Below are 18,947 nucleotides of genomic sequence, written 5' to 3' on the forward strand. Positions count from 1 at the left end.
ATCTATCTATCTATCTATCTATCTATCTATCTATACACACATCAGTCTATATCCCAGTTATGAATGCTGGGTAATGTTATTAAATGTCCTCAAAATCTTATGTTGCAATGTGTAGTGAGTTCAAGGACTGGCAGTAGCCCTGACACATCACTTCAGAGAGGACTTGAGGTAATAAAGGGCTGGTGCCTAGTCAGACCAAGGGAAACTTAGGAGTACATAAGCCCCAAGTAAGGGACCCAAACAAAGCAGCCTAATATGCATGCAGCTGGAATATTTTACCAGGACTGTAAGGTCTGGCATCATCTGAAACTTTGCTGGCATGGCAGTACACTGATATAGCATGTAAGAATGGGTGAACCAGGCTCATTAAAACAAGCCCTTTAAAGGACTGGTGGTGGGAAATTAGTAAATTTTTAAAACCCTGTTTTCACCAACTTGAAATATGGCTTTTCCGGTCCTATCTGCAGCCTTGTATAAACAGGACATTCTGGAAGTGCCTGTTTGTACTGGAATGGGTGTTTGGAATGCCTGAACGATGGGGACCTGATATAACTTACCATTTCAAGTGCAGAAGCTACAACGAAGTAACCTATGACATTTTCATAAAGAGCTAAATTACCATGATTAGGTTCCACTTACTACAGCACACACACACACACACACACACTCAATGATCATGGAACAACTGATGTACACCCAGAAAAAATGGATCTTTGTAAGTACTGATAGAAAAATGGGTGCTCATATTAGATACTAATAAAGTGCTCTTAATTCAGTTTAGTAAGTAAAATGAGATCTATCAATAGAAGTTTTTTTCCCCCAGGCTTATGCCAGTAAAGCTACACTGGTGTGAGATAGTCAATATCAATATAACTCAAGTACTTATTATAGGATAATTATTCTAGATTATACCAGAGTTCAACAATTTTTCCCTCTACACAACAGGCCACAACTCTGTTCCACTCATTATGTGGAACAGGTTAACACTGAAAGACAAAGTTGCTTTAAAGTATTTGTCTGATAAAAAATTGTCATTTGCTTGTTGCAGCAAAAACAGTCTTTTTCTGTCAAGATAGAAGAAATTCTCCCTTTAGCAATGAAGACATAGCTTTAAGGAGTTATCTCCAGGACCACCAAACATCTTTGCTAGAGGTGATCATGAACAAATGGTTGAAGGCTCTGATTGTACCCAATAGGTACTTAGATAAATAAACCTAGTATGAATCAAACCCATTTCTACCACTCCTGTTGACCAACAAAGAAAGTGTAACCACAGACAAGTTACTGGCAGCCACTGGCATTTTAAAACCAGGGTGGATGACCTCTCTTGGCACTAGGCCCACTGCCTCCCCCATTCGCGGATGGGCAATATCACTCAACGCTCAGGCCAAGCCAGTGTGCTTTGTGTGGGTTAAAAAAGTTGTCAAACAAAACCAAAGATCTGCCCTTCATGCTCTGAGAGCTAAATAAATATTTGTTCAGTATAAGAATCTCCTTAATACAAATGTGTGGTATAAAAGAGATTCCTAAACCTCTCTAAAGCCACATCCTGGGACCTGCTCTGTAGTAAGTGTTCTTACTTAGTAGGCCCCAAACCCACAGCCATCCCAGACCAGGTCCTCTGCTTCTCCTGTGCATGCAGTTGGGCACCCCTCTACCCAAGGCTCATGAGTGAAACTGGGCAAACCTTTTCAGCCCAGCCTTTTTTTTTTCCATCAAAAAAATGCTATTTTAAGGTTACCAAAACCTTTTGGCTAGGGACAGACATTACATATAAACTGGTTTAAGTAATCAGAAACTGGTTTAAACCTGTAATAGAACATAAGTTCAGTGCACATAAACCAGTTTCAAAATGGTTGAAACTGGTTTAAGGTAAACCTGGTTGAATGTAGTATCAGACTTAAGTGATTTGGGTCAAACTGGTTTATGCAATGTCTGTCCCAGACCCCCTTCCTGCTTTAAGTTAAACCAGAGTCCCCCAGCATCCCAGATGCTTTGCAGGCCTGGACTGGGCTGGGCTGTGCTCTCTGATCCAAAGAACAGGGCTGGCCCTGCCCCTCTGCTCCATAGCTTGAGCTCTGGCAGAGAATGCAGGCACAGAAGGGTCTGCCTGGCTTCCCCCTGCCTCACCCTCCTTCCCCCCTGCCCCTTGCTGTTCAAGCAGGAAATCCCCTCCTCCCTCCCTCCCATCTCCCACAGACCCCAGTCCCATGGACACTAGGCATGTGGTATGCTAGCTAATGCTAAGTGTGTGTGTGTGTGTGTGTGTGTGTGTGTGTGTGTGTGTGTGTGTGTGTGTGTGTCCAAAGGCAGACAGAACAGTGTCAGCTTAGAGCTTTTTGGAGCTAATCAACAGGTCAGCTGGTAATGTCCCTCCATTCCTTCCTTGGAAAAAGCTGTTTAAGAAGAGCTTGAACTAATGAGTGAGGTTTTTGTTTTGTTGATGGGTTGATAAACACTGTGTTATCAGCTCCCTGCTGGCTCCCTCACCTGTCAGGTTTGCAGACAGTATGAAGAAGCAGGGGAGGGAAAAACCTGGGATGGTGCAGGCAGGGTGGGGGTTTATACCCCTCCCTAATCAGGGCCTGGCCATACCCCTCCTCAGCTCAGCACTGTGGTAGGGAAGGGAGGGCTGCTTTAGCACCCCCTGGAAATGTGCCTGCATTTCCTCAATCCAGAAGAAATATCAGTTTGCAACTGCACTGACTCAATCTCAGCAGGTTAGACTAACTTGCAAAGATTGAATCAATTCAGGCTCAGGCTTTTTGAATGCCTATCCCTAGTCCTGGTGACCCAGAGTTGATTGTCACTGAATTGTGCTGTCTGAAAAAGAAAAGCCCAAAATACTGAAATGTTTTGCATCACCATCTCAGAATGTTGCATTATGGTAGTTTTGATTGTTTGAAATGACCTTTTGCTAAAAAATGGACTTTGAATGTATTTAAAATTTTTTTAAAATATTCAGAAAAGAACAAATGTAAGGAAATGCCTGCATGTCTTGTTTGAGGCAAAATATTATTTTTCTTTTTTCGATTCACCAAAATGTTCTAGAAAAGTTTAGAGTCAACTCAAAACAGAATATTAATGTGATTTTTGAGAGGACAATCAGACCCCCCAAAGATCTATCATGCAGGTCTTCTCACAAATAGTCTGACACTAAACCGAAACCTGTATTCCTCTTCATGACTCCTCCCAGGCTTCCTCAGGCCCTGAACAGCCTGCGCTTCCTCTAAAGTTCCTACCTCTCTCCTTAGTTCATACACCTCCTCCTTCATTTAGGCTATTCAGCCATAGGTGCCATTCCACATCTTGTCCCTTGCTTGCTCTCTAATTAAGATCCCCCAAATATTTTATGTTGAGAGACTGAGCAGTCACTGCCGGTACAGGTTTACTTGCCCAGAAGAACCTCCTATCCAGCAACTACTACTTCTAACCAGAAAAAAAAACACAACTACCTGTATACCCTTTCATTTCCTAGAATTCCTTGCTACTTCCCTAATTCCCCTACTTTGCTAAAACCAGAAACAGGTTATGTTGGGCCTATAGCTTCCCTCAAAGTAACAGCACCATTTTACTATCGCATAGATGTGTCCCGAGCAGAGTTACACGGCAACAGCCAAAAGTACCTGCACCAGCCTGAAGCTCTCCAAACTCCTACCTTTGCTACCAGCCTAGCACATAAAACCACTGGAGGCAAAAAGTGCACCAGAAAGTGGCCAGAAAGCCATGGAAACTACTGAAAGGAAGTTCTTCAAGCAGAGTTGCCAACATGCATGGCAAGAGAGATGGATTAATGTGTTACAGAGTTTCACAAAGACAAGTACAAGCCAAATAATATTAATTCTCTTTAAATACTTATTAAAAAAATGCACAACATGAAATACATTCAAGCTGATGACCTTTCCCAGCTAGAAAATAAAAGGGAACATTTTTACATCATTATTTTAATTATTACTAGTACTAGGAAGATGTGTTGAGTCAAGCACTTTGTACGTTGGCTTTTGTCACTTCTGGTGACAAAAAGGTTTGTTCTTTAAGTAAGGGTATTTAAGGGCATTTTCAGCCACTGGGATGGGTACATGTACATCACACCCAAATTATGGAGAGGGCAACTACAGCCCCAAGACGATCTTACATTTTAGTAGAGAGAGGTTGTTAGCTGTCTTATAAATAAGACAGAAGGCAGAGCAGGGTAGCACCTAATAGACTGATTAATTCAGAGATGCATAAGCCTTATCATAGGCAACAGCTCACTTCATCAATTTTATCTGCTGCATCTCTGAATTAGTCTAAGGTGCAACTCTACCCTCCCTTCTGGCTTACATTTAAGTAAGTGCCTCAGATGGAGAACAGAGTACATTACCCTTTAAAAAAAGTTTAAGGTAACATTTGTAGCTGACTAGAGAACATGAGGGCACAAGTGTGCACTACATTATTTGGTGAGCCAATTCCAGACAACAGACTATAAAATTACTGCACCCGTATTTCCTGTTGACATTTTCCACACACTGAAAACATTAACTCTTGGTGATCTAAATCCCAAGGAACTGGGTAAATAATAGAGCGTGGATCAGACTGCAAGATTTGGATTATAAATATTCTAATGCTAATGGATATTTATATCCCATTATAAAAATAGGGGCTATTGGGTTTGGACACCACAAAATTTGATAGTGTTCATACTCAGGGGTTTTGGTTGGTGCTCATCTCCAGTAGTGCCATCCCATCTTCAGCAAACGAGGAAATCGAAACAGAGCAATGCATTCACTTTCCAAAAGCCACGGAGGGAACAAGTCTCAGCTCATAATCCTCTGCTATATCCATTAAGCGATGCATCTTTTCTACTCTTAACTAGTGTATCTATAAAAACCAGTATCAGAGAAGAGCTGGTACAACAAGCAAGCATGCTTAGCTAGCCTACCCAGTAAAAAAAAAATCCACTAAGAAAAGGGCTGTGCGGTACACGCTGAGATTGACAGTCTAATGGCAGCTTCTGAAGCTTGTAGTCATGGGACTGCTGTGTGCAACAAGTGTTTGAAGTTGCTTAACTTTCATTACATCTTTGCTCTGATTTAATTAGTAAACATCTTCAAAGGGAAACGAGTGACTGCACAGGCAAAGTATGCAAACACTGCTGCTCTTCCATGAGTAAATAAATGGTTAAAGGGCAGTATTCTGAATGTATGAAACTTTGGGGCCAGTCTACCTGGAGCTCAGAACCCAAAAGGACAATCATTTGTATCGTTAAGTTATTTCCGTGCTTATCTTCATGCATTTCAGAAGAGCCGCTGTAGTCGGTTCCACTGAAATAAGCATTCTTATTCTGAAAAAGCGTCTCTACAGATTCACACGGAAACACATCCTGCATCACAGCTGAAATAGTTATTTCAATTCATTTCCCCACATAAGCAAGCAATTTGTCATTGCTTAACATGGACTTCTGAATACCAGTGCCTCACAGCATACATTAAGTAGTCCTGAATACTTTTATACTGCTTCTATGTGAGTGCAGAAAGTCCACATCTCCATGTGAGTAGTGAATTTGGGGCAGAGGGTTTGATTACCTATAATATGTGCCTTGATTCTGCGTACGGCTTTGTTCTGGGAGAAGGTCCTTACCAGCTCAGAGCTGCTGATGAAGAGTTTTTGAGTGGTCACTTGACTTGCATAGACCTCGTTACAGGAGCAGAGCCTTTGGACCAGACTTTTAGCAATAGCTTTAAAATCTGGCCCAGAAAAACACAACCACATTGTTCAATTCCTGTTTATCATTCTGATGACAGTACTGGTGTATATTTTATTTAAAATAAAGGAATTCTGTTTTTAGTATTAGTTTCCAATGGTATCTATGTTTTTTGTTGCACAGTGTTTCCAATGGTGTTAGCTGCTACAAAAAAACCCATAACTGTCAGATATTTCCCTGAAGATCTTGGCTGTGGGTATGAACAGGCATTCATCCCTAGCGGTAGACATTTTTGAGAAATGTCCACTACTAGAAATCTTTCCAGGAGTGGGATCAACAGCCCTCTCCCCTCCCTGCGCCTCCTCTCTTTTTCCCCAGATTGGGGTGATTCCTGTCTGGAGAAGGCGTGAGGAGCAGCGGTCCTGGAGGGGGGAAGACTCCCCACGCTGCTCCACGGCAGTCCCACTTCAGGTGGAAAATGTGGGTAAGTGCGTCTGCAATGCAATTTTAAAATAAACTTAAAGATCCATTAGATCCACACACAGAACATTCAAGCAACCGCAAGACATTTCAGGATCTCTCAAATAGTGGATGATTCGAGAATTAATCATCCCTCATGAAGAGAATGTTAGTAGACAAAAAAAAGAATAATAGAAATCCAAATACCTCTTCTTTTTATGGTCTGACTTTCAAACCCTATTTTATATGAACTTGAACCACATTGCTGGTGTGTGATCTGGAGGCTGGTTATTAGGACTGTAATTAAACATCACTCCCACATCTGGTCTTTTTTTTTTCCAAGAAGGGGAGACAGAGGGCAGACATTTTACGATAAAAAGTTCTTCTAAAAGAAATAAACTTTCCGAGAAACTTTAATATTTTTTCATACTGTCTGGTTCTTCAATGGACAGTTAATAATTGAGAGGGGCGGGGGGGGGTTTAACTTACTCCTTCCAGAACAAAACTCCTTCCTCTGCAAAATCTAGGTTTTAAACATCAAAACATGAAAATATTTTGAAAACTGAAAAGTTTGGAGGCTTTTTCTGTGAAACATTAAAACACTAGAATGAAAATAAGATCTACATATAATGTGCATGTGTGTATTACACATACATACATACACGTGTGTGTGTGTGTGTGTGTGTGTGTGTGTGTGTATATATATATTCATTAAGTTTTTTAACATAGGGTAAGGATCACAAATGCACTTCATGAAATCACTCAGCAGCAACTGGAAAATGTTTTCTGAGTTGAAAAATCGGATTGAACGATGTATTACGAAAGATGGCGATTATGTTGAGGTCTAGAAATTTGAGCCGTATTGTGTTAAAACAATGAAATATGCTTTCAATCAATGTTTATAGTTTGCTTCTATCATGCATACATCCAAAGCTATTAAAGTTTAAAGGTGCACAAGGACTTTATAAACACCCTGTCTATCTATCTATCTATCTATCTAGATAGATAGATAGATAATATTAAAGGATTTTTTGGTAGAAAGCCCTTACCATTTCCCAAACTGCTCCATTCTTTCTCTTGATCATACTGTATATATTCTCAACTGAATTTCTCTAACATACTGAGCAGAGCCCAAGAACAGCGCTAACGTCGAAGAATAATAAAGTCGGAGTAATAAAGTTGGCGGATATACAAGTTAGCTCTTGGGTCTCTGAATGGAAGAACCAATAACTTTAGGCCAACATGAAATTCCCTACAATATTTTTTTTGTTTCAGAGTTAATAACCTGCTTCCAGAATGTAAAAAGGGCTAGCAATCAGTTCAGCCTAGAACAAAACCTTTGCTATTTACTCTGCTTTATAAAAGGGGTCTCCTGTCTCTATAACTACCTCTGGGCTCAATTTGCTGGGGAGGCAGGCAGGTGTAAAATAAGTTCATGTTTAACCTTGCTGGGTTTGAAAGCTGGGTCCTGAAGTTTATCAGCTCACAGGGCCGTGAAGGGAGGAGGAAAGGCAGAGAATGGGACTGAGTCAAAGCCTTACTTAGAGTGAGCACAGTCCACTGGCGCTAATAAACAAACATTGCCAGACATCAAAAGGAAGTAAGTAAATCTGGGAAGGTTTAGTCCAAACAATGGAAGGGCAAACTAAGCGAGTTGGGGTGGGCAGCTCTGCTGGTGACATTGAGATGTTAACCCTTGCTTAGAGGCATTTGGCATGGCAAAAAATATATCTGCTTAAACCACCAAATTTCCCCTATTCTCTATCCAAAATCATAATTCAGCGTGGCTACACTCCGAATTTCTCCCAGACTTGCATAAAACTCGGCCTACCCTCACCAGATTTGCAGAGACTGATAAACATAACCTGAGCTTCACTGAAATCCCAACTCCAGCAAATCTCACGCAGCCCTTATGCAGGAAATGGACTATGGTGTCTCATGCTAGGGACTCTTCACTACATTTCTGGTAGGTCCTATACTTCCCATGGGTCCACACTGCACTGAGAGCCTGACTGCAGCACATGATGTCTTTGTGCCTTACAGGCATCAGCACAGGATAGGTGGTGGGAGCCAAACTTTTTGTCACCTGTCCACAGATTAGTGCCACACACTCTGAGCGCTGTTCCAAGACCCTTCACCTGTCTGGTTGGCTTCTCGGCTTCCTGTTGCCTGCCCTGTCTAATGCTATGTTGCTTGTTCTCTCCCCTCCCTGGTGTGCCGCATGCCAAACCCAGAGGCTGCCCATGCCATTTGTGGCGCACATACCACAGGTTGCCCACGCCTGAGCTAGAGCAACCCACGTCCATGGGATCCTTGCGGGTTGTCTAGCTCTCACTGAAGTCCATGCTGTTGTGTCTTCCCTGCACCGACTGCAATAGCTCCCACTACCTTTAGGAAGCAAAAGCCTGACAAGCAAAAATCACCCCCGTTCCCTTTCTTGTCAGAGACTCTGCAGATTTTTCCACTATTAGTAGTGCTGCAGTACTGCCCAGGAACTGCAACCTAGACCAAGGTCCCATTGTGTTTGGCATCGTACATCTACACAGTCAGACACTGTCTCTTCCCAGATGAACTGGCAGCCTACTCTTCACAAGGGCAAAAGAAAGAAAACCTCTCTATTTTACCTGAACTGAAACACAGAGGAATTCAGTGAATAGTGCAGGATCGCACAGGAAATCCCTGCACAGCTCTGCAGTCAAGCCAGATCTCTCAAGCCCTGTGCCTTAGACACAAACCTTCCCTTCTTCCTTGTAATAACTTAAGCATCCTCCTTTGGATGACTCAAAAGCAGCGTCTCCTCAGGGTAGCAGCACATTTTAGGGTAGAATATGGAAAGAAGGGAAAAGAACTGGGAGGACCATGGAGGACCCCAAAAAACGCATCACACGGAGCGGTTCCCAGACAAAAGGTCATAACCAATCTCAATGGGCAAATTCTGTAGGTCATCGTTACATAACTGCTCATATACCTCTGCCCTCTACCCTCCGCCTCCAGTCGCAGCACTTTTCTCCCCTTTAACAGCTACCTACGTTCCTTTATTGAAGCTGCAAGAGCACATTTTGTTCCTGTAGTCATTTAAGGAAGTGATATGTTTAAAAAAAAAAGTGATATATTAAAAAAAAAAAAAAAAGCAATGTGTTTAAAAAAAATGGAGGTTTGCAATGCATTATGTATGATGCTGTTTAAATTCACACCTCCGCAAGTGTGGGACAGATAACTGAAAAGAACTATAAACTGAGCCAAAACTAAAGCTCATCTTTCCAGAAAGCCAGGGCTGGCAGATCTGTAAGAGCCTGCTTTCTGCAGTAGTGCAGGGTGTTTTTGGGCTACGATGAAGCCTAGCGAGCCAAGAAGGCCTCAGTGCTCTGTGATTATAAACCTATTTTTCCTTTTTGTTATTCCTGCTCTGTTTGGCATCTCATCAGCTCCCATCTGCTGCTAAGAATGGGGAAACAGAATGTGTTATCTGAAATGAAACAACCATGGAGATTTGATCCAAATACCAAATTTCCTGGGGTTTGTTTCCCGAAAGAGCGGCAGACTGCTTTGAATCGTGTCACCTTGCCGCTCTGCAAATCACGTTCTGCAGCATCCCTCTGTAAGACAAGGTGACATGACAGCGCAACGCTGTGCCAGTGCTGCCTTGATTTGGACTGTGCGCCTCACCTTATTTCAAGTAGTTTTCTGCCACATCAGTGGGGCTGTCTCCCATTCAGTTAATATAATGGTCTAGCGGGGGTCTCTGAATGTGTTGCCTTGCTGACAGTAGAAAACGAGAGCCTGGAATTCATTTTGTAGCTTTTTTGGTAAATAGCTCATACTTATTTAACTTATTTTCTTATTTAGCCTAGGTATTTTTTGCATCAACTTAAACACTGCTCATCTCTGACTAAGGAGTATGATTAACTGCCATTCTTAAACTAGAAAAGGACTGTAGAGAGCTGTATCAGGATCTAGAAGTGATTTAAGGTGGGATGTTCAGTTGTGCTAAAAGGCAGAATCTGATACAAGCTTTGTGTTGAAAATTGCTGAATTTTTGCTAGCAATTTAGAGAGAATTCATCATCAAATGGCAAATCTCCAGAAATGTACTGTTTAAGAGGATAGACTAGTATCCTCTTCCCCGTCAAAAAAACCCAGCCATTGCTGTCTTAGGACAAAATACCCCAAGAAAGACTATTTTTATTGTCTTTTGCCCATATACAAATCAATACCATTCCCCTTCCTGTTCCGGATCAAAACTAAAACCAGATGCTAGGTCTGAATCCAGGAAACCCAATGCAGAACATGCACACTTTGACATTTCTTGGACATTTGGGTTGAAACGTCTTATTTTCTGGCCTATTCGTATCTATACCACCTCTGAGCATTTGAGGACACTATTGAAGACATCATAGCTCAACTGCCCCAAGCAAGGCCATAACTGGTGAGTACACAAAACTATACGAGCATGGACAACCAGGATAGGAGAGCAAGTGCTGGGGCAAGCCCAGAGCAGCTACACAAGCTTCAGACTGGAGCATGCCAGAGGACTTTCATAGGCAGGGTATGCTGGGCCCCACCACTGCAGTGATATAGAAAAACCCTTATTAAAGTGTCTACATGGGCATTCAAGACTCTTGCTTTAAAGAGGTAGCCTTTAAAGACTTTCTCTTTGCTAGGAGTGTTCACTTCTCCCTTTCACCTACAAATAAACGTGTTTTCCATAACATGTGTGCTGTCTTCCCCAGGCTGCCTGTTTGTCACTTGTTCTTCCCAAAATAAGTGACAATAACCCCTAAGCTGAACTCAGCATAGCAAACAGTGCTGAGGAAAGCAAAAAATTCTGGGTGCTTTCCTTTAAAGGGACACACTATTTCTGTCATTGAACCCAACATAGTTTCCTTCAATGCAATATCATAAAGCTGACTCACATTCAGTTTGTCATTTGCTAAAATCCCCTGTTCCACCATCCATCATACTCTTCTTATCTAAGCAGCCTTGTCCCATTTCCTCTTTGCGGGGAGACTGGCATATCTATTTAAACAGTTTTACAATAGCAATCGGTTGTGTAACAAATTTAGCATGACCAGTCTAGAAGGTATTCATGATTATTATTTAAATTGCTGAACTCAAAAGAGGTGGTCAAAACCTTTTCTGAAATTCAACATTTGAGTAATATTTCATTTAGGGAGATTTTTTTTTTTAAATAAAATCATTGAAATTTTTCCTATCCTACTCCAGCACCTGCCACTGTCACAAAATATAGGGAGAGACAGCTGTGGGGTGACAATCTAACTCTTCAGGAAGACCAGAAATAAGCCAACGCAGCAGAAAATGAACATGCTGCTCTTATACATTTGTATTTTAATACAGCCAGTGGCTCCAGTCAAAAATCAGTGCCTCAGCACACTAGGTATCACAATTACTAACATAATTACTAATATAAAACTCCCAGAAGTTTATGGCATGTGAGCCCAGCGACTGGGGCATTAATGAGGTCAGGTATTCCTAGCTCCATAATGGCATTTGGAGTGTGAGTCTTGAGCCTGAGCCAATATTCATGCAAGTCAAGGAAAAGATTCCCACTAACATCCAGGAATATTGGGTCAGGTTTTTAGACCGCAGGACTATTTGACAGCTGCAATGGGTTACTGTGGGTACGTTTATACATGTAATTAATTCAGAGCAATAAACTCCAGTGCAGTTTGAGCTGGAGAAAGCTACTCCCCGGTGCAGCATCTACATGTGTACCCCAGACAGCAGCAATTTGAGTCAGGGCAGGCAGAGCAATTTATATCAGGGCTGCTCAGCCCCAGGCTCTGGGTGGTGGCGTTGGGTGGCAGAAGGACTGGCTGGGTCACGAGGGTGCTGAAAGTGCAGGGTCATGTGACTAGGAGGCAGGCAGGAGTCTGGCACTCAGCTGGCTGGGCTATCTGGGAGCAATTTATGCCCACAGTCAGTGTCTACACGTGCATTTAATCACAGTAAATTACCCCCATGTAAGATAGTACTGTCCCTACTATCTTACTGTGACATAAATTAATTTACTGTGTCCTGACGCTGTCTCATGTGTAGACAGTGACCCTTTACGCTGCAGCTAATTAGTCTACTCTGCAATAAAGCACATGTGTAGACACAGCCAGTGTCTAGCTGGCTTTATTGGTACTTACTTACAGCAGAAACTGCAAACATCGGTTCCTAACAAGTCGGTGCAATTATAAATATAGCATTTGCCTTTCTATGGTGGTGACAAAAGCAGTAGAGCAGGGGCGGGCAATTATTTTGGGTGGAGGGCTGCTTACTGAGTTTTGGCAAGCCATCGAGGGCCGCATGACAGGCAACCCAGGGCAGATAAATATTAATTTTCTAAATTTTTTAGGGGCCCTGCAGGCCAGATAGAATAGCCTGGTGGGCCGCATCTGGCCCCCAGGCTGCATTTTGCCCACCCCTGTGGTAGAAACATTTTCTCCCTATCTGCAACCATATTTAGGGAGACAGCGCTTGTAGATTATGGTGTTCCTTGTAAAATAATGAAAGACTGTAGCCTCCCAAGTGTATTAGTTATTGAAATTGGTTTGGTGAAAAAAAAGCTGTAAATAGAAGCCATCAAAAGGCAAAACTTGATCTTCATTATGCCTTTCTACCTGAGATGAGTAACCCTCCAAAAAGTCCATCTGAGACAGAGCATCCACATATTGATCTAGAGACATCTGATTTGTCAGACTTCATGAGATCATCTTACAAATCTTTCAAGAATAAGCTAATCTGATGCCATCTATTTTCAGCTGCTTTGTAATTTTAGGAGGAAATGAACGTGACCCTCCCGAGGAATGTGATCCAAACTCCACTGAAAGCAGTGGAAAGAGTCCCATTTGTTCCAGTAGACTTTGGACCAGGCCCTAGGCATCTGAAGTCTAAAGAAAATAAAAGCAGCACAGTGAGCATAAAGCTATTTTTGAGCTAGTGTCACATGCATAAACAAGTCTGAATGCAATGAAGCTAAGGGAAGGCTGGGTAATAAAGGTATTTCCAGAAAATGTCCTTACAAGCTTGTCTTTGTTCTTCTGATTTGCTGACATTGGGCTGATATCCATCTCCTTGCTAGACAAAATACACCCTGCAGCCCTAGGCTGCTATCTGAGGCAAGGAGAGCTTTGGGAATGAGACTAACCACTTCAGCCAAAGCAAGAGCAGGCGCTTAAGTTACCACACTGGTAGGCACCAAGACTGGATCCTACTGGGCAATACAGGAGACTGTGACACTTCACAAACACAGGAGGGCTGGGCTTGGTCACAATACCTGGATGGAAGAATTGTGTGGGACACCAAGATGCTCCACGACACGGCGCTGATGATTCAGGAGGTATATTGTTTCATCATCGAGATAGAAGCAATACCTGAACATGGTCCGAGGGGAATCAGTGGTCTGCTGCAAGTACTGCATGTTCATGAAACATTACATTAGACTATTAACAAAAATGTGGGATGTAAAGGGCTGAATCTCTGTATCAGTCTGAAGCAGCATCGCAAGTTTTACCAGGAGCCCTGAGGAGTCATGAATTTTCAGGCCAGAAGAAGACATTTTGATCAATTAATCTGCCCTCTTGCATAATACCAGCATAGACTTCTACCCGCTCTTTCTACTAATCATAAAAAATTGCTCAAAATAAAAATAAAAATGCTATAATTACAACTCGGAGCAACAGCCAGAAGTAAAGAAGGTTGGAAAAAATGAATGAGAGTCTTTAAATAAAAAAGAAAAAAAGCAGAAGAATCAGCTTTAGGATCAGCGCCTCTGTGACTCTTCTCTTGACTAATGTTGCTCTCGTACTTGGGACATAAGTCTGCACTGAATAGTCTAAAATGTTTCTGTTTAGCATAGAGCTCTTTTTTTCCCCTACTCTTGCCCAAGAACCACAAAAAATATTTTCCTGGAATGGCTAGTTCCAGTCTAACTATAAATTAAAGACGAACTATCCCTATACTGAGGCCCTGTTCAAGAGCCACATCAAAATATGTGCGTCTCCCACATGTAAAAAGTGCACATATGCCTCATACTAAGAAAAACTGAGATTTGTAAGCAGCTGTGTGTTTTGTGTTTCACTGAAAAAACAGGTTTCGTCTGTGGCTTCTGAGAGGTGGTCTTCTCTAAACAAGGGAACATACTTTCCCAGGAAGAGGAGGAGACTGGTCCTGGAAAGCTCCAGTGGTGAATTAATTACCCTGCTTTCTAGTTTAAGAGGAATGTTTTGCTAGTTCAGGCGCTAAACGATAAAGGGAAATACAGATTGACCCTGATAGCGATGCTGGTTTCTTGCACACGCTTTTCATCTTTAAAACCTGAAATGATGCCGGCTGGGAAGAAAAATATTTCCAAGGGGGTAGCCCAGGGCTTACACTCATCCTCCCATAGAGGCATGAGCCTGCCATTTATCATATTAGTGTTTCTGGAGGTGTACAGAGCAAGACTGCTGAGAAAGCAATGCAGACAGCTTAGACAGCAGGGGCCAGATCCTACTCCAGCTAACTGGCACATAAGCCTCTAAATGCAATCCTATTCCACTCTGCTTGAGTCCTAGAAAAATGTTGTAATGCACCTTCACTTTAGCCTTAAGACTAAATCACAAAAAATGTCAAGGAAAAGGAGGACCCAGTTTTCAGGGCTACGTGCCCAGGTACCACTTAGATGTCTAATACGTGAAATCATTGCGGCCCTTGGGCACCAGGCTGGATCCTAAGTCAAAGGGAGATTTTCCCATTGGTTCAAAAGGGCCAGGGTTTCACCCTGGGGTAAGAGGGTGGGCAACTCATTTTCATTGTAGACTGTCTAGATTTGGAACTAAAGCTCCTCCACACACCAAAGCTTTCGTTTGCAAAGGATGATTTTTCCTGATTATGCTGAAGCAATGTACTTGGAACTGCAGGGAGAGGCTATTCATTGTTTAACCTTAAGCACTGACTACAGTAACTTGCAGTATTAGATTTTGTATCTACAAAAAGGCATGTACCAGTGAAAGAAAGGCAGTGTTACACTAGGAAACTAAAAAGCCTGACATTTTCCTTCCCTTTGATCTCTCCAATCTATGTTTCCTTATGTCATTTGCAGGGTGGAAAAAAAATGAGATTATTTTATTTTATTTTTCAAGTCAGGAAAACAATGTTGTTATTGGAATCTGGATAATGGTAGAGCTCAAACACTCAAGAAAGATCTTTCCACCCTGTCTGAGCAAAGTCTACCATCTGATACCTCCTCTCTTTTCTTTTTAGATCAGTGCCATGACTAGCAAGGCATCCACATCATTTGTGGCCTCAGCACTGCCTGAGATTAAAAGAAACCATAGAAAAGTAGGGCTGGAAGGGACCAGAGGTCACCTAGTCCAACCCCCTGCCTGAGGCAGGATCATCCCTATCCAAACCATCCTATTCAAATCCATTGTCTGACCTCTTAGCAAAACTACGCAGTTAACCCTGACACAACCACAAGACGTAACATCCTAACCTACCACAGGTAAAGCAGGCGACCACAGTGGCCAACATCCTGCGGCTGCAAAGGTAATTAAAATACACTTGAGAGACCCAAGGAAAAGGGCTATTCCCAAACATTTTTTAGGCAACCTCAAAGGCTTAGGCCTGAGATTAGGAGTTCATAACTCAAAATGGCCTTCTGCAGTTTGGTTTGCCCTCCTCATGGTAAAGCAGAAATCACTGGTGAGATATCTTAAGACACCATGCTACATACACTACCTTGAGCATTAGAGACTTGGGGCTTGTCACTTAAGATCCACATGCTTTCTTGTTTCCCAAAGGCCTGAAAGACACCTCACTAACCTCGGTCCATTGCAGCATGATGGCAGAGAATGATCCTGGACAAAGTATGTTTTACAGAGGGCTGAAACGAATCGGGCTATGCCATTATCTACCCATCTGTAGACGTGACACAACATAAAAATCCATTGGCTCAGGGAAGGACAAGAGCTGCCACGATGCTGCAGCCAAGTTGATGTCAGCCATTTTCAGAAGTCTATTAGCAGCTTCCAAATGCGAGTCACACTAAAGCCCCTCTATGCAATGGTGGCAGGGAGAATCGTGATTATAGCCACTTTGAGGTCCTTTTACACTGGCAGGGAATAGGGTTAATGGAGTGCTCAGTTCATCAGGTTCACCAACACGAATCATGTTGCTCCTCAAGGCTAAGGACAGACATTACATATAAACTAGTTTAAGTGATCAGGAATTGGTTTAAACCTGTAACAGAACAGATATTCAGTGCACATCAACCAGTTTGAAAATGGCTGAAACAGGTGTGAGATAAACCTGGTTGAATGTAGTATTAGACTTAATTGATTTGGGCTAAACCAGTTTATGTAATGTCTGCCCCAGACCCCTTCCTGGTTTAAGTTAAATTAGAGTCCCCCAGCATCCCGGCATGCTCTCTGGACTGGGTGCCCCCACTGCCCTCTGCTCCCTGGCTGGAGCTCCAGCACAGCCTTTCAAGCACAGCAGGGTCTGTCTGGCTTCCCTGTACCCCCCACCCTCCCTACCACTCACTGCTTAAGCAGGTATCCCTTCCTCCTCTCTCCCACAGCATGGACCGTAGCCAGCATGTGGTATGCTACCTAATGCTGAGAGGTGTCTGTGTAAGGCAAACAGGACAGTATCCGCTTAGGGCTTTTTGGAGCTAATCAACAGGACATCAACAATGTCCCTCCATTCCTTCTTTGGAAAAAGCTGTTTAAGAAGAGATTGAGCTAATGAGCGAGTCTTTATTTTCTGATGAGTTGCTAAATGCTAATGACAGAACTGATAAATACTCTGTTATCAAGAAGCAGGGCGGGGGGGGAGGGGGGACCCCTCCCTAATCAGACTGTCTGCCCGAGCCTGGCCCTTCCCCACCTCAGCTCAGCACTGTAGAAGGGGAGGGAAGGCTGCTATAGTGCCCCCTCCCTCTCCCCCCAGCTTCTACCTTGAGCCACTGCGGGCATGTGCCTGCATTTTTTCAGTCCAGAGGGGACGTCTGTATGGTTACAAACTGATTCAGCCTAGGCAGTTATACTAACCTGCAAAGATTGAATCAATTCAGGCTCAGGCTTTTTGAATGTCTGTCCCTAGCCCAAATGTACAAGGAAGATGAGGACATGTTTATATCCAGGGAGCAGTACCACTTCTCCTACTGCTACAGACTTATAATGGCACTTCAGAGAATCCTATGTGGTTTCCACACCAAAGAACCCAGCTGAACACTAAATTTACTCTCAGTTGTTCTGATAATGCCATGGCCATTCATAAAAAGGACAAAAAACTGTGTTATAATTATATTACTGAGTCATGCAACAGCCCTGATCTTTAGAAAATGTTAATCTTGCTACTGATCTATTTTCCATTATTGCTCTGTGCACAACCAAGACCAAAATGGGGTACAACATGGAGGCTGTTCGGGCCTACATGTTAAAAAGTGATTTGAGCTGCTTGAGTTGAGGCACATCAGAGGCCTGCTAAGTACCTATTCTTTGGGGGGTGGGGTGCGTGTGAGGGGGAATCAGTCCCTTTAAACGTGTCTCAAGCCAGGCCTCTCCAAAAATGATGAATCACATTTAAAAATGTAGACTGTACATCAATCTGATTGATTTCCCCAGCCTAGTATATACCCTGCTTTAGGTAGAAACCTTTGTAGAAGCTTCACAACATCCTGAGAGGGAAGATAAGTGTTACTGTCCTTATGTAATGCAGGTTATCCTCCAAAGCACAAAAAAATCCAATCATTTGCTCAAGGTTACATAGGGAGTCAGCCTTTGAGCTGAGGACAGGACCCAGAAGAGCTGGCTCTCAGTCCAGTGCTCTGACCACTGGACACAGCTCTTGCCTGTGAGACCCTTTTTCTCTGAGCATTACCAGATTCCTGTACGTGTTTGTAAACCACTACTTACATATTTTAAAAAGTTACCACATAGCCCCAGACTGGAAGCAACTGGCTAATTCTGTACGCATTTTTTAAAGCCATTATGGAAGTCCTCCCATTCTGGGACATACTGATTGAGACTCCCAGCACACATAAGTAGCATTGCTTAATCCCAGCTCTGTATTTAAGACATACACATAAACACACGCACACATACACACACGTACACGTGAGCTAAGGCAACGTACCTGCATTGTTGTGAAGCCAAACTCCACATTTTCAAAGCATCAGGCTTCATGAAGGGGCTGTAAGTCCCGAGTGATGCTCAGACCTCCCAGAATGAGAGCTTGAGGCTGCTAGGCTGTTTTGTGGCCACATGAATTTTGCCAGATGATTTCCAAGTCGCTTGGTTGCAATGAGTGCTTTTATACATCCTGTCCAGCCTCTTCCTTTCTTCTGGCATCGCTAACCCAAGGATAGGATCTGGAAGAATGCAAACCTTGAGGGGGGGTTTTTTCCTCAAATAATTGAAACATGTCTGATTGGGGCAATTTGGGGTATTTCTTTCTATACTTGATTGTACATTTTAGCACAAACACCCTGTAAGCCACTAGTCAGATCCACCAACAACGCAGTCCAAATACAGTTCAGATACTTGAGTCAAATTCCATATCCCTTCCCTCAAGGGTAATATGATTAAATCGCTATAGATGGAAAAGGCTCAAAGTAATGCAAAATACTCAGGAACAGATCTCTTCCTGCTACCTTGGGAAGAGGGAAGGAAAGAACAACCCGTTTCCACACACTGACCTCTTCCTAGCTACTTTGGTCTGTTCCCATCGAAGAGCAGGAAGATTTATATCTAGTTACATGGTTGTTCCTGGTCATGTGCCCTAAGCCTACAGCACCCAGTTTTAAAGGGCCATAG

The 18,947-nt window shown here is 42.8% G+C and overlaps 1 long non-coding RNA gene across 1 annotated transcript in view; it reads right to left on the reverse strand.

Annotated features, from left to right (window-relative positions):
* Positions 1–18,947, reverse strand: part of LOC106738246 (uncharacterized) — a 260,965-nt gene that overhangs the window by 17,994 nt on the left and 224,024 nt on the right. The window contains exon 8 of the long non-coding RNA XR_009460623.1: positions 18,268–18,502. This is a non-coding gene — a long non-coding RNA (uncharacterized LOC106738246). The remainder of the gene's footprint in view (positions 1–18,267; positions 18,503–18,947) is intronic.

Source organism: Alligator mississippiensis, chromosome 3 (genome assembly GCF_030867095.1).
Source record: "Alligator mississippiensis isolate rAllMis1 chromosome 3, rAllMis1, whole genome shotgun sequence".
Taxonomy (NCBI): domain Eukaryota; kingdom Metazoa; phylum Chordata; order Crocodylia; family Alligatoridae; genus Alligator; species Alligator mississippiensis.